The 15913-nt window shown below is 42.8% G+C and overlaps 1 protein-coding gene and 1 long non-coding RNA gene across 4 annotated transcripts in view; both read right to left on the bottom strand.

The window, feature by feature from the left end:
- igfbp1a (insulin-like growth factor binding protein 1a) overlaps window positions 1-15913 on the bottom strand; it is a 1218336-nt gene that overhangs the window by 829990 nt on the left and 372433 nt on the right. The gene's annotated exons all lie outside the window — the stretch shown is intronic.
- The window catches only part of LOC144508547 (uncharacterized), a 106070-nt gene that overhangs the window by 89538 nt on the left and 619 nt on the right, over window positions 1-15913 (bottom strand). The window lies entirely within an intron of this gene.

Raw genomic sequence — 15913 nt, 5'->3', positions numbered from 1 at the left:
AACTCACAAAGATTTCACATGTGAATATAGAATCAGACTGTTCAAAAATTGGTCCGTCACAGGGAAGCCTATACTTTACATTACTCTTTTGATTAGGGATGGATGGTTAATATATTAAAAAAATAATGAAATCTGCCATCAGATGTTTTGCAGGTTTGGAATTTCACAGTCATAAACAGAATAAAATTTTAACTTGGATTTTCTTTATTCTTAAAGTTCTTGTTAACATGGAAACAAAGGATTCTTCATTGAAGACAGTGAAGTATTTCATAAGTATGTAGAGTCCGTATTCATGAGAAGCATTGCTGATGAATTTGAGTTGAGTAGCCAACTACAGTGAACTAACAAGTAGAATGTGTTGCCATGTGTTTTATTTAACTTGGATACATTGGGGTGGAATTTGCATTTGCAGTTTTGATTTACAGAGTGGATGCCACACTCAAAGCGCCTATCCAATTGTGTGCAAAGAGAACTTACAATTTACATAACTCATCAATTGAAATGAAAGAGGCAGGTTGCCAACACTACTCAAGCTGTTGATTGACAGCATGATTGGAGTGGAGCGGCGGTGCGGCAGAGGGGGAGGCATCAATTCTATACATTCCTGAAATGATTTGATGGAGTCCAGCATCTCTGATGGGAGAGGTGAACTTTGTCCTCAGACTCCAGTGAAGCTTCAAGGCTGTTCCTATTTAAATAACATTGCTTGGAGGCTTTGGCGGAAGATAAAAGGCATGTAAATAGTAAAAAGGTGGTGAAGGGAGGAGTAGGGCTGGTTTCGAGACCGAAAAGGTGATCTGCACACAGAGGTGGAGGCATAGCTGAGGTATTCGTTTAATAATTTGTCTTCACCAAGGAAAAAGATGCTACCAAGGCCAAGGCGAAAGAGGAGGAAATACAGTCATGAGAAAGATTTAAAATGAATAAGGAGGAGTTATTGGATAGGGTATCTGTACTGAAAGTGGACAAGGCACCTACAGGAGCGGATGAGATGCATCCATGGATACTGAGGGAAGGGAGAATGGAAATTGCATAGAAACTGACCATAATTTTTCAGTCTTCTGTAGGCTCGGGGGTGGTGCTAGAGGACTGGAAAATTGCACACATTACTCCCTTGTTCAAAACAAGGGGCAGGGATAAGTCCAGCAATTACAATGCTGTTAATTTGGCTTCAATGGTGGGGAAACTTCTAGAAACTATAATTTGGGACAGAAAAAGCAGGAGAAATCTGAGCCGTCGAATTCTTGCCCCATCAGTCTACTCTCAAGGCGATGGAAAGTGTCATCGACAGTGCTATCAGGCTGCATTTATTCAGCAATAACCTGCCCACTGACGCTCAGTTTGGGTTGCACCAGGGCTAGTCTGCTCCTGAACTCATTTCAAACTTAGTCGAAAGATGGAGAAAAGAGTTGAACTCAAGAGATGAGGTATGAGTTAGTGCACTTGACAACAAGGAAAGATTTGAACAAGGACCCAATTTTACCATCGCGTTGCACCCTTTTTCAGCCGCGAAAACTTTGTAAAGTCGGGCGTGAGGCAAGTAGCGTGATCCACGCCCACCTTTTTGCCGGTTCCCCCTTTACCAAGGCCCGAAAATGGCTGCGATCAGGACCTTGCCTGAAACGGGCGTGATGGCCATTTACATGCATTTGCATGCATTTAAATTAACTTAATGGGCTGCACACCCAACTTTACCAGCACTTCCCCCTTTACCGCCGGGTTCATCCATCCAGAAGTGGCGAGAAACAGACATATTCCATAGAAGCCTGATTCGGGCACTCCAGTTAGTGAGGGGGTAGGTGCCTAGCATCCGACAGCTCTCTGTTTGAAATCAGTTGTGGGGGGGGCAGGGTGGGAGTGGGGGAAGGTGGGTCTGCTGCCACTCTGCCTGTGATTGGTGGGGGTGAAGGGGGGTCTGCTGCCACCCTGCCTGAGATCAGTGGGGGGGGGGGAAGGGGGGAGGGGCCCGTGATTGGTCTGGATGTTGGGGGGGTGGGGGGATAAGGGGGTCAGTAATGTTGTGGGGGTGGGCAATGTCTGTGGGGGCCAGGGGGCGGCATTATCCAGCCTGGGAGGGATGTGGCAGACAAGCAGCATTCTATCATTTTTTTTTACTGCGCATGCGCAGTTGGAGGCAGCGATTGGAGCTGCAGCGTTTTGGACATGTTAAGCCCCACCCATAGGATTCTGCAGCGCGATTCGGAATCGCGGATACTTTTGCAGGCAGAGTGCGTATGGGGCGCCTGAGAATGGGTCTAAAAGTCAGATCTGAAACACTCCCAGTTTCAAATCCGCCCAGCACTTTGAATCAAAATGGTAAAATAGGGCCTCAAATGTGGCATTAAGGAGCCCTAGCAAAACTGAGTCCACGGGATTCCGGGGAAAGCTCTCCGCTGGTTAGAATCATAACTAACAAAATGGTTGATTGTTTGTGGTTATTGGTCAAACATCTCTGTCCATGGACATCACCACAGGAGTTCCATAGGGTAGCATCCTAGGTTCAACTACTTTCAACTGCTTCATCAATTATCTTCTTTCCAACTTAAGGCCAGAAGTGGTGATGTTTGCTGATGATTACACAATGTTCAGTGCCATTCATGACTCTTCAGGTACTGACGCAGTCCGAGTCCATATGCAGCAAGACCCAGAAAGCATTCAGGCTTGGGCTGAATAATGGCAAGTGCCATTTGCTGCACACAATGACCATCTCCAACAAGAGAGAATATCCTCTTGACATTCAATGGCATTGCCGTCGCTGAATCCCTCACTATCAAAATCCTGGGGGTTAACATTGACCAGAGGCTCAACTGGACCCACATTTTAATATTGTGGTTACAAGAACAGGTCAGAGAGTGGGAACTCTGCTGAAAGTAACTCACCGCCTGACTCCCCAAAACCTCCAAGTGCCCAAGTCAGGGATGTGATGGAATATTCTTCATTTGCCTGAAGGAGTGCAGCTGCAACAACACTCAAAAAGCTCGACATCATCCAGGACAAAGCAACCTGCTTGATTGCTACCCCTTCCATCACTTTCAACATCCACTCCATCCTCCACCAATGCACAGCAGAGAAGAGCAATTGATGCATGGGAACATCATCAGCTGCAAGTTGCCATCCATGCTACATACCATCCTGAATTACTTTTAAAAATTCATTCACAGGATGCAGGTGCCACTGGCTGGGCCAACACTTATTTCCCATCCCTAATTGCTCTTGAACTCATAGAATCATAGAATCCCTACAGTACAGAAGGAGGCCATTCAGCCCATCAAGTCTATACCGACCACAATCCCACCCAGGCCCTATCCCCCATAACCCCATGCATTTACCCTAGCTAGTCCCCCTGACACTAAGGGCAATTTAGCATGGCCAATCAACCTAACCCGCACATCTTTTGGACTGTGGGAGGAAACTGGAGCACCCAGAGGAAATCCACGCCGACATGGGAAGAAAGTGCAAACTCCCAAGGTCAGAATTGAACAAGGGTCCCTGGCACTGTGAGGCAGCAGTGCTAACCACTGTGCCACTGTGATGCCCTAAAATCACTTACTAAACCATTTCAGAGTCAGCAACATCTGGAGTTTTATGGTAAGGATGACAGATTTCCTTACCGAAAGCACCTTAGTGAACCAGATAGGTTCTTGCAACAATCAATAATAGTTGCAAGGCTATCATTAAATATTTTAAATCCAGATTTTATTAAATTCAAATTTCACGATCTGCCATCATGGGATTTGAACCCAGGTCTTCAGGTCTCTGGATTACTAGTCCAGTGACAAAATCAGTATGCCACTGTCTCCCTAACAGCAATGTTGGTGCACTTACACCACACGGACTGGAGTGGTTCAATAAGATAGCCCACTACCACTTGTGAAGGTCAATTAAGGATGGCCAATAAATTTTGGCCTAACCAACGATACCCACATCCCATGTCACATGGACAAATGTAGGTTAAGTAAGGAGTTCCAGCATGCATTTATTATGGGTAAATCATATTTATCTAACTTGGAGTTTTTTGAAGAGGTGAAAGAGGACTGATGAGGGCAATACTGTTGATGTGGTGTACATGAATATGTAAAAGGCATTTGATGCATTGCCACAGAACAAACTTGTGGGAAAAGTTATAGCTCATGGAATAAAAAGGACAGTAGCAACATGGATACAAAATTGGCCGAGTGACAAGAAACAGAGAATAATTTTCCTTGGAAGGATCTCAGGCTGCAGGAAGTTTATGGTGTACTTCCCCAGGGATAAGAATTGGGAGCCTTTTCCTGATATCTATTAATGACATAGACTTTGGTGTATAGAGCACAATTTCAAAATTTGCAGATGATATAAAATTTGGAAACAATGAGGAGGAGAGTAGAGAATTTCGAAAGACCATAGACAAGTTGGTGGTCTGGGTGAGTAGGTGGCAGATGAAGTTCAATGTGGAAAAATGTAAGGTGATATATTTTTGTAGGAAGAACATGGAGAGACTGTATGAAATAAAGAGTACTTCCTTAAAGGGGGTGAAGGAGCAGAGGGAGCTGTGTGTGTCTGTGCACCAGGCATTAAAGGTGGCAGGACAGGTTGAGAGCGCATTTAATAAAGCACACAGTATCCTGGGCTTTATAGGGGCATTGAGTACAAGAGCAAGGAGATTATGCTGAACAAGACACTGGTTAGACATCAACTGGAGTATTGTGCACAGTTCTGGACACCACACTATAGGGAAGATGTGAATGCAATGAGGAGAATGCAGGAGAGGTTTATATGAATAGTTCTAGAGATGAGAAATTTCAGTGATGAGGATTTGAGAGGTTGAGTCTGGAAGGCAAGAGAATAGCAGTAGGGGTGAAATGCTCATTTGGAGAGTTGATGCAGATGGGCCAGATGGCCTCCATCTGCACTGTAACAATTCAGCAGAAGGAGGGGCATCTATTTTCTACCAGAGGCAGAAAGATATCCACTTAAGCAGGAATGTGCAGAGAAGGCAGAGCCTATCACCATAGGGACATGGCTGCAGTAAGCAGAAGTTCAATGACTTTGTGAGGGCAGCTAAGGTAAGCCTCTAAAAATGATATTTATCATCACTGGATCATTAACCTTGCTCCAGTATTCACTACCCTTCTCTGCACTCTCCCGCAGTAGTGCAAACATTTACTTCTGCAAAGGTTATTGCGGGTAGACAGAATGTGGAGTTGAGACCACATTAAAATAAGCTATGATATTACTGAATGATGGAGCCCACTCCTGCTCCTAATTTGTATGCCTCCTTTAGCTCGACCTTTTGCAGTCTTCACTTACTAGTTCCATGCTGTTACTACCTTCACCTCCTCACGCCTCTGCCATCACACAAGTCAAAACCATTCTACCATTACTCAAAACTGCTTAATACTTTAATGTTGAAACACTTCTTTCACTCTGCCTGTGCTGCTTGCACAGACAATAATCAATGAAAAGGCAGCTTCAGAGAGAGAGCTATGCTGTATCCATCTGTTATGCCCAGTTGAAAAGTAGGGCAAGGACATTTGGGAAGAGGGTATGCCACCCCAGCAAAAACAGAATGCCAGTTGTCCTCATCTGGCTCCTTAATGCCAAAGCTCCTCCAACACACCCACTCAGACCCTAGCAGGCACACTGTCAGCATTTAGCCACCAATAATTTCTACAAGACATTTCACAATCTCCCATTATAAATCTGGCAGAACTCCCAGGAAATTAGAAATTTTAGCTTCTTGCACCAATCTTTCATTGATGCTACAATGAGAGATCCGGAAGCCCTTGTCGAAATTCTGCCTCGATATAGTCCATATCACTAAAAGTTTCTTTCTCATCTTCCTCCTTTTGAGACTAAGGAGACCAACATTGCTCCAAAATGGGGCAAGAAGAGAGCTGGGCTGAGTAGACTGGAATGAAAGGTTGGCAGGAAAATCTGTAGCTGAACAATGGGCTACTTTCAAAAAGAAAGGTAGGGGAAACAAATCCAATACTCCCTGGCTGAAAAAATGAGATAGAAATTAAGATGAATAATAAAAAGTGTGCTTATGACAGGTGATGGGTAGAAAATACAATTGAGAATCAAGAGGAATACAGAAGAGTTAGAGCGGAGGTGAAAAAACATGTTAGAGAAGTGAATAGGGATTATGAGAAAAGACTGGCAGTCAACATAAAGGAAATCCCAAAGAAGAGTGGAAAAAGGAGGATTAGGACCAATTAGAGACCAAAAAGGGAATTTACATATGGCGGCAGGGGGCATGGATAAGGTATTAAATTAGTCTTTAACCAGGGGGTAGATGCTACCCAAGCTGTGGTGACTGAGGAGGAAAGTCTGTCCCTGGAAGATTTCAAAATTGATAAGAAGGGCAAATGTGAGGTAATGTATTTTGGAAGGTCTAATACAGATAGGAAATATACAGTAAATGGCAGAACCCTTCAGAGTATTGATAGGCAAAGGGATCTGGGTGCACAGGTACACAGGTCACTGAAAGTGGCAATGCAGGTGGAGAAGGTAGTCAAGAAGGCATACGGCATGCTTGCCTTCATCGGCTGGGGTATTGAGTTTAAAAATTGGCAAGTCATGTTGCAGCTTTATAGAACCTTAGTTAGGCTGCACTTGGAATATAGTGTTCAATTCTGGTCGCCACGCTACCAGAAGGATGTGGAGACTTTGGAGAGGGTACAGAAAAGATTTACCAGGATGTTGCCTGGTATGGAGGGCATTAGCTATGAGGAGAGGTTGGAGAAACTTGGTTTGTTCTCACTGGAACGACGAAGGTTGAGGGGTGACCTGATAGAAGTCTACAAGATTTCGAGAGGCATGGACAGAGTGGATAGTCAGAAGCTTTTTCCCAGGGTTGAAGAGTCAATTACTAGGGAGCATAGGTTTAAGGTGGGAGGGGCAAGGTTTAAAGGAGATGTACGAGGCAGATTTTTTACACAGAGAGTGGTGGGTGCCTGGAACTCGTTGCCAGGGGAGGTAGTGGAAGTGGATACGGTAGTGACTTTTAAGGGGCGTCTTGACAAGTACATGAATGGGATGGGAATAGAGGGATATGGTCCCCGGAAGGGTTTTAGTTAAGTCGGGCAGCATGGTCAGTGCAGGCTTGGAGGGCCGAAGGGCCTGTTTCTGTGCAGTAATTTTCTTTGTGCTTTGTTCTTTGTTCTTTGAATAGACTGTCGTTACTGAAATTTAACAAGGTACTGGAACCTGTTAAGATGCATCCAAGGATATTGAAGGAAGTGAGAGTGGAAATTGCAGGAGTGTTGGCCATAATCTTCCAATCTTCACTCGACTTAGGGGAGGTGCCAGAGGACTGGAAGATTGCAAATGTTACGCCCTTGTTCAAAAAAAAGTTGTAAAGATAAACCCAGCAATTACAGACCAGTTAATTTAACTTCAGTGGTGGGGATGCTTCTAGAAACAATTATTTGGGATAGAGTTAGTAGTCACATGGAAAATGTGGGTTGATTAGGAAGAGTCAGCATGGATTTCTAAAGAGGAAATCAGGCTTGACTAACTTGCAGGAGTTTTTTAAAGAGGTAACTAAAAGTGTAGATGAAGAAAACGCTGTTGATGTGATGTACGTGGACTTTCAAAAGACATTCGATACAATGCCGCACAACAGACTTGTGATAAAAATTATAGCTTATGCAATAAAAGAGACAATAGAAGCATGACACAAATTTGAATGAGTAATCGGAAACAGAGTAATGGTCATTGGATATTTTCTGGGCTGCAGGGAGGGTTTGTAGCTATGTCCCCTGGGGGTTGATATTGAGACACTTGCTTTTCGTGATATATTAATTTAAATCTTGATGTACAGGGAATAATTTCAAAGTTTGTGGATGACACAAAGCTTGGAAGCATTATAACCGGTGAGGACAGCGTCGAACTTCAAAAGAATGTAGATAAGTTGGTGGAGTGGGCAGATAGTTGGCAGATGAAGTACAATATGGAGATGCCGGCATTGGACTGGGGTAAACACAGTAAGAGTAAAACACAGTAACCTGGTGTTGTTAAAACTCTTACCAGATGAAGTACAATGCAGAGAAGTGTGACATGATGCAATTGTTACGAAGAACATGGAGAGACAATATAAAATAAGGGGTACAATTCTTAAGTGGGTGAAGGAACAGAGGGCCCTGGGTGTATATGTGCATCGATCATTGAAGGCAGTAGGACAGGTGGAGAGAGCAGTTCAGAAAACATGCAGTACCCCGGGCTTTATTAAAAGGAACAGAGGATACAAAATCAAGGTGGTTATGCTGAACTTATATAAGACACTAGTTAGACTCAACTGGAATATTGTGTTCAGTTTTGGGAACCACACTGTAGGAAGGATGTGAACGCATTGCAGAGTGCAGAAAAGGTTTATGAGAATGGTTCCCGGAATGAGAAATCTCAGTTATTAGAATAGATTGAAGAGCTCAGGACTGTTCTCTTTGCAGAGAAGAAGAGGTGAAATTTGATGTAGGTTAGTGGGTATGGAGCGGCAGTCTGACAATGATTGCCACAGTAAGAAGTCTCACAACACCAGGTTAAAGTCCAACAGGTTTATTTGGTAGCACAAGCCACTAGGTTTCAGAGCGCTGCTCCTTCATCAGGTGAGTGGGAGTTCTGTTCACAAACAGGGCATATAAAGACACAACTCAATTTACAAAATAATGGTTGGAATGTGAGTCTTTACAGGTAACCAAGTCTTAAAGGTACAGACAATGTGAGTGGAGAGAGGGTTAAGCACAGGTTAAAGAGATGTGTATTGTCTTCAGACAGGACAGTTAGTGAGATTTTGCAAGCCCAGGCAAGTCGTGGGGGTTACAGATAGTGTGACATGAACCCAAGATCCCGGTTGAGGCCGTCCTTGTGTGTGGAACTTGGCTGTCAGTCTCTGCTCAGCGACTCTGCGTTGTCATGTGTCGTGAAGGACGCCTTAGAGAACACTTACCCGAAGATCAGAGGCCGAATGCCCATGACCATTGAAGTGTTCCCCAACAGAAAGAAAACACTCTTGCCTGGTGATTGTCGAGCTGTGTTCATTCATCCGTTGTCGTAGCGTCTGCGTGGTCTCCCCAATATACCATGCCACGGTACATCCTTTTCTGCTGCATATCAGGTAGACAACGTTGGCCGAGTTGCAAGTGTATGTACCGTGTACCTGGTGGATGGTGTTCTCACGTGAGATGATGGCATCCGTGTCGATGATCCGGCACGTCTTGCAGAGGTTGCTGTGGCAGGGTTGTGTGGTGTCATGGCCACTGTTCTCCTGAAGGCTGGGTACTTTGCTGCGGACAATGGTCTGTTTGAGGTTGTGTAGTTGTTTGAAGGCAAGAAGTGGGGATGTGGGGATGGCCTTGGCGAGATGTTCGTCTTCATCGGTGACATGTTGAAGGCTCCAGAGAAGATGTTGTAGCTTCTCTGCTCCGGGGAAGTACTGGACGATGAAGGGTACTCTATCCGCCGTGTCCCGTGTTTGTCTTCTGAGGAGGTCGGTGTGGTTTTTTGCTGTGGCGCGTTGGAACTGTCGATTGATGTGTCGACCACCATATCCTGTTCTTATGAGGGCATCTTTCAGCGTCTGGAGGTGTCTGTTGCGATCCTCCTCATCTGAGCAGATCCTGTGTATTCGGAGGGCCTGTCCATAGGTGATGGCTTCTTTAACATCTTTAGGGTGGAAGCTGGAGAAGTGGAGCATCATGAGGTTATCCGTGGGCTTGCGGCCTCAACCGGGATCTTGGGTTCATGTCACACTATCTGTAACCCCACGACTTGCCTGGGCTTGCAAAATCTCACTAACTGTCCTGGCTGGAGACGATACACATCTCTTTAACCTGTGCTTAACCCTCTCTCCACTCACATTGTCTGTACCTTTAAGACTTGATTACCTGTAAAGACTCGCATTCCAAGCATTATTTTGTAAATTGAATTTGTGTCTTTATATGCCCTGTTTGTGAACAGAACTCCCACTCACCTGATGAAGGAGCAGCGCTCCGAAAGCTAGTGGCTTGTGCTACCAAATAAACCTGTTGGACTTTAACCTGGTGTTGTGAGACTTCTTACTGTGCTTACCCCAGTCCAACGCCGGCACCTCCACATAATGATTGCCACTCCAAGGAAGTTACAGCCCATTATTTATATTTGTCCAACAAAACAGTAGCAATGTTTAGATGCCAAACTGAAAATTCTTGGCATTAGGATCAGAATAAATTTTTAAACTAAACAGTCTCAGTGAAGAGACAGGTTGACTGTGGTGTATAAGGCAACCCAGCATATATCTTCCCCTCACTCTCCCTATCAGCATTCCGCAGGGACCGCTCTCTCCGGGACACTCTGGTCCACTGCTCCATCACACCCAACGCCTCACCTCCTTCCCATGCAATCATTGAAGGTGCAACAGATGCCCCTTTACCTCCTCCTTGCTCATCATCCCAGTCCTAAATACCCCTTTCAGGTGAAGCAGCGCTTCACATGCACCTCCTTCAGTCTTGTCTATTGCATTCACTGCTCCCAATGTGGTCTACTCTACATCAGAGAGACCAAATGTAGACTGGGTGGCCATATTGCTGAACCCAGACCTTCCTGTTGCTTGCCATTTCAGCACACCACCCTGCTCTCCTGTCCACATGTCCATTCTTGGCCTTTTGTAATGTTCGAGCAAACCCTAGCGCTAACTGGAGGAACAGCACCTCATCTTCCGATTGGACACTTTACAGCATTCCGGACTGAACATTGAGTTCAACAACTTCAAAGCATGAACTCTCTCCTGCACCTTCACCTCACTTCCATTTATTTTATTTCATTCTGTTTCTTCTTTTCATCTCATTCATCCATTTTTATCATCCTTCTTTCTCTCTTCCATTTTCCACTTCTCTATTCCCACTCTCCTTCTTGCACCCCACCCCGTCAGGCCAACTGCTTTAACCATCTGTACCCCTGTTCTGCCATTCCACATTCATGATCTCTTAATGGACACTCTTAGCATCTCTCTCAGCCGACTTTATCCTCATATACATCTCCTATATCCTTTTTCAGCCCCCCGCCCCTCCCATAGTATAAATCTTTTCTAATTTTCTTTGCCCTCAGCTCTGAAGAAGGGTCATCCAGACTCGAAACGTTGGCACTATCCTCTCCCCACAGATGTTGTCAGACCTGCTGAGATTTTCCAGCGTTTTCTGTTTTTGCTTCAGATTCCAGCATCTGCAATATTTTGCTTTTATATTCAGTCAAAGGGGAGATTTGATAGAGATGTTCAAAATCATGAAGTGGCTGGACAGAGTAGATAGGGAGAAACTGGTCCTGCTCATAAAAGGATTAAGAATGAAAGGGCACAGATTTAAAGTGATTTACTAAAAAAAAGTAAATGTGATGCGAGAAAAACTTTTTCATATGAGTAGTTTGGATCTGGAATGCATTGCCTGGAAATATGATGGAGGCAGATTCAATTGACACACTCAGAGGGCATTGGATGATTAGTTGAATAGAAACAATGTGCAAAGGTACAGGGGAAAGGCAGGAAAATGGCACCATATCATGCTGCTCATTTGAAGAGCTGGTGCAGACATGAGAAATGGCCTCCTTCTGAATGATAAAAAAATTGTGATGCTGTGATTTAATCTAGTTCTCCGACATTGGAGATCTGTAAATTGTTCTGATTCCGTCGGTGGATACTTACCCTCTGTTGCAACAGCACTAAGTATTCAAGTTGTCAAAATTTGTATGAGATTTTTTTGAGATCTCAGATCGAAAAACAAAATCATTGGTAAATATGATTTTTGGAATTCTATATTTCATGCTTTTTTGTTATTAATGTGGACCAAAACTACCATGATCAACTTCTGTCCATGACCTAAAAATGATTCTTTATTCTTAATCAAATCCTTTCTCAATGCACGACAGTTTTTAATGCAATTTGAATGAATAATTATCAAAAAAGTTTGCATTCCAGTTTGATTGATAGGAACTCCATCAAACTCCAGACTTATGAATATTAAATAAATGACAAGTGATTCAGCAATAAACATTTGCATGCATGCAACCATTGCAATATAAGTTAGAAATTATTGTTGTCGATCATTAGTAGATAAAAACTTAATTTGATATATCATATCATATTAATTTTAAATTGGTCAATACCCCTGTTGAGGTGGCAGACTGAGAAATACCAAATGTATTAACTGTTCACCCGTTAATATAAGGAACGGTATTTTCTAGAAAATGTTTACAGTCTGAGCTTTCTGAGGGACTTATTATAACTTTAATCTCAACACTTCTTCCTGCTACCTGGGATTGTTTCACAAAACCAAAAAAATTCAGTTGTGAATGCTTGTGACTGTGATTGGTTTGGAAGAGAATTATAATTTTAACCAGTAAAAGTTAAATACGTATAAGCGGTAGTTTGGATTAGTTACTGTAGCTAATTTTCTATTGGCAGAAAGTTATATGCTTTAAACACAAAACTTTATGCCAGACACAGCTCCAGGCTAATAAATTTAAGGGGGGAGTGGGGGGTTCAAAGAATTTACATTCAGACTTAGCTAAAGCTTTCCCAAAATGTAGTCTAGCCTTTTTGGATTAAAGGAGAGGTGAGCAGGGTTAGCCATAATTGCTTGTACATGACAAACAACTGTCTGGAGCTTTTAGACAACATTGTCATCTGTCAAAACGTTTTTGACTGCAGAACAGAAAATTATTTGGTATGTTACAATCTCAGTCTACAGTCAGGCACCTTACAAGAAAGTCAAGCTTTATGTTTGTGCAGACAATGCTGTCTAGATAAAGCATTTATTTTTTAATTTAAAGTAGCTGCGAACAAAGTTTCCTCTTAACTGTTTAAGGTGCTCAAATTCTTTGGCAAGGGAAACCATACTCTTGAGTCATTTACTGAGTAGATAAGTACAGCTCAAGCAGGGTGTGAACATTCAGAGAATTTCAAGAGTTTATTTAAGATAGACAATAGAGTTCTTGTGCTATAGCGCACATTCTTAATTTAAAGGGGCATGTCATTGCAGATTTGCTGAGGGGAGGGGTCATAAGTTTGGAATCTAATATTTTGGAATAAATGCGTTAATATCCGATAAGTGATATCAAAGGGCAATGCCCTTGATTTATATATGTGTTTTTGCCTAAAAGCATTTTGTTAAAATAAGTCTCTTGAGTTATTTATTGACAGCAAATATTGCTATGCTTCATATATAGTGAGAGTCCTGGAACAATAAGAAAATTACATGGCATGATCAAGAATTGACATGATTGTGGCTTTGATTATCCTAAAACTTGTGGATCTATGAAATTGAAGAACTGGTATCAAACACAAATTAATGCAAAGGTCTACCTAGAGTACCACTGCACACCAATGTACCAGTCACTAATGCATCCTCCACTCAGAAATATGGAAACATTTCAATTTCAATTTCATGAGCAGTTTTCTCTTCTTCCCTATTATGACATAATATTGCACCAACTCAAAGAGAAAATGGACTGGGTTTGTTGTAGATCATTGTTATGTAGAACACTGCAAAATATCAGATTTAGGAGCTAATTTGATGATGAGTACGAATATGCCAGAGAGAAAGCATACTGATTTACACCATTGCTGGTTAAAAAAAAATGTATTCCAGCTTATCCCCATCATGCCACCTCAACCCTGCCCCACCCAAGAGAAATTGGAATACCTAATCCATATCTAGGTTACTTGAGAAAAGTGACACAAAAGAGGATGGTTGTAGAGGGTTGTTTTTCAAACTGGAGGCCTGAGACCAGCGGTGTGCCTCAGGGATCAGTGCTGGGTCCACTGTTATTTGTCATTTATATTAATGATTTGGATGGGAATATAGGAGGCATGATTAGTAAGTTTGTAAGTGACACCAAGATTGGTGGCATAGTGGACAGTGAAGAAAGTTATCTCCAATTGCAACGGGATCTTGATCAATTGGGCCAGTGGGCTGACAAATGGCAGATGGAGTTTAATTTAGACAAATGCGAGGTGATGTATTTTGGTAGATTGAACCAGGGCAGGACTTATTCAGTTAATGGTAGGGCGTTGGGGAGAGTTACAGAATAAAGAAATCTAGGGGTACATGTTCATAGCTCCTTGAAAGTGGAGTCACAGGTGGACAGAGTGGTGAAGAAGGCATTCGGCATGCTTGGTTTCATCGGTCAGAACATTGAATACAGGAGTTGGGACGTCTTGTTGAAGTTGTACAAGACATTGGTAAGGCCACACTTGGAATACTGTGTGCAGTTCTAGTCACCCTATTATAGAAAGGATATTATTAAACTAGAAAGAGTGCAGAAAAGATTTACTAGGATGCTACCGGGACTTGATGGATTGAGTTATAAGGAGAGGCTGGATAGACTGGGACTTTTTTCTCTGGAGCGTAGGAGGCTGAGGGGTGATCTTATAGAGGTCTTTAAAATAATGAGGGGCATAGATCAGCTAGATAGTCAATATCTTCTCCCAAAGGTAGGGGAGTCTAAAACTAGAGGGCATAGGTTTAAGGTGAGAGGGGAGAGATACAAAAGTGTCCAGAGGGGCAATTTTTTCACACACAGGGTGGCGAGTGTCTGAAACAAGTTGCCAGAGGTCGTAGTAGAGGCGGGTACAATTTTGTCTTTTTAAAAGCATTTAGATAGTTACATGGGTACGATGGGTATAGAGGGATATGGGCCAAATGCGGGCAACTGGGATTAGCTTAGGGGTTTTAGAAAAAAAAGGGCGGCATGGACAAGTTGGGCCGAAGGGCCTGTTTCCATGCTGTAAACCTCTATGACTCTATTCACTACTAGGTTGCCATTGAACAAAAGTGCCTCTGCTGATAGATTTACATAAACTGGATATTTGTTCCCATTGCCATTATAAATGATGGGCATATCTGTTCCTTCATCGGTCATTCAGGTACTTATTTTAAACTTTGTTTGAGAGCTAGCTCATGTGCTAATTGTGCATTAAAGGATAGTAATAATTTTGTTACTGGTATTATTTAAGTTTTAAACATATCCTGGTACAGTATCCTTTTAATATATGCTACTGCATCATAGCATTAATACTCACTTATTGAATGCTTGTTATGTTATTTATTTATAACACATTTATTCACTTGTTGAATGCTTGTTATATGTTATTTATGTATAACGTGCAAACTTATTTAGATTTACTTTTTTTCCATATGGCAACACTTCCGTCAATTCCATTACATTAGCAAAGCCCCAGAGGAAATGACTCAGTTCCAAAACAGAACATCCTTATCTAACAACAAGGCAGAATCCTTCTCTAACACTATCATTCTATCCACCCACCTCCTCTTTTTCTTATAACTGGGAATATTAAATTCTTAGTCCTAACCACTATATTCATAGTTACTGATGCTATAAGATATAGTACAACATTCTCAGGACTAATCTCAACTCAGCTTTCCACCCCTAGAATTATAGGATTCCTACAGTGCAAATTGAGTTTGCACTGACCACAATCCACCCAGGCCCTATTTCCGTAACCCCGCATATTTACCCTGCTAATCCCCTGACAGTAGGGTCAATTTAGCATGGCCAATCAACCTAACCCGTACATCTTTGGACTATGAGAGGAAACGGAAGCACCCGAAGGAAACCTACGCAGACACGGGGAGAATGTGCAAACTCCACACAATTTGCAAATCGAGCGGAGATGGGTGGCTTTCCCGCTGGTCAGAGTGGCAGGATCCCACGCCAGATTCTACAGTGCAACATCATCAAATATCTATGGACGAGTTCTCCTCTGAGGCTCCTGGCTGATTCATCTGCCTGCTATCAGCTGGAGAGCTTGAAGTTCCAGCACCATATTTAAACTCCAGTCTAGAACACTCGTATCACTCTCTCCAACCTGTCTTCACCAGATCATGCAGGCTGTCAGCAACCCAGAGGGAAAAGGCGAGCAGCCTGAAGAAGCAGTCTGTTG

The sequence above is a fragment of the Mustelus asterias genome, chromosome 2, assembly GCF_964213995.1.
Source record: "Mustelus asterias chromosome 2, sMusAst1.hap1.1, whole genome shotgun sequence".
In the NCBI taxonomy this organism is placed as follows: domain Eukaryota; kingdom Metazoa; phylum Chordata; class Chondrichthyes; order Carcharhiniformes; family Triakidae; genus Mustelus; species Mustelus asterias.
This window is presented reverse-complemented; position numbering and strand designations above follow the sequence as displayed.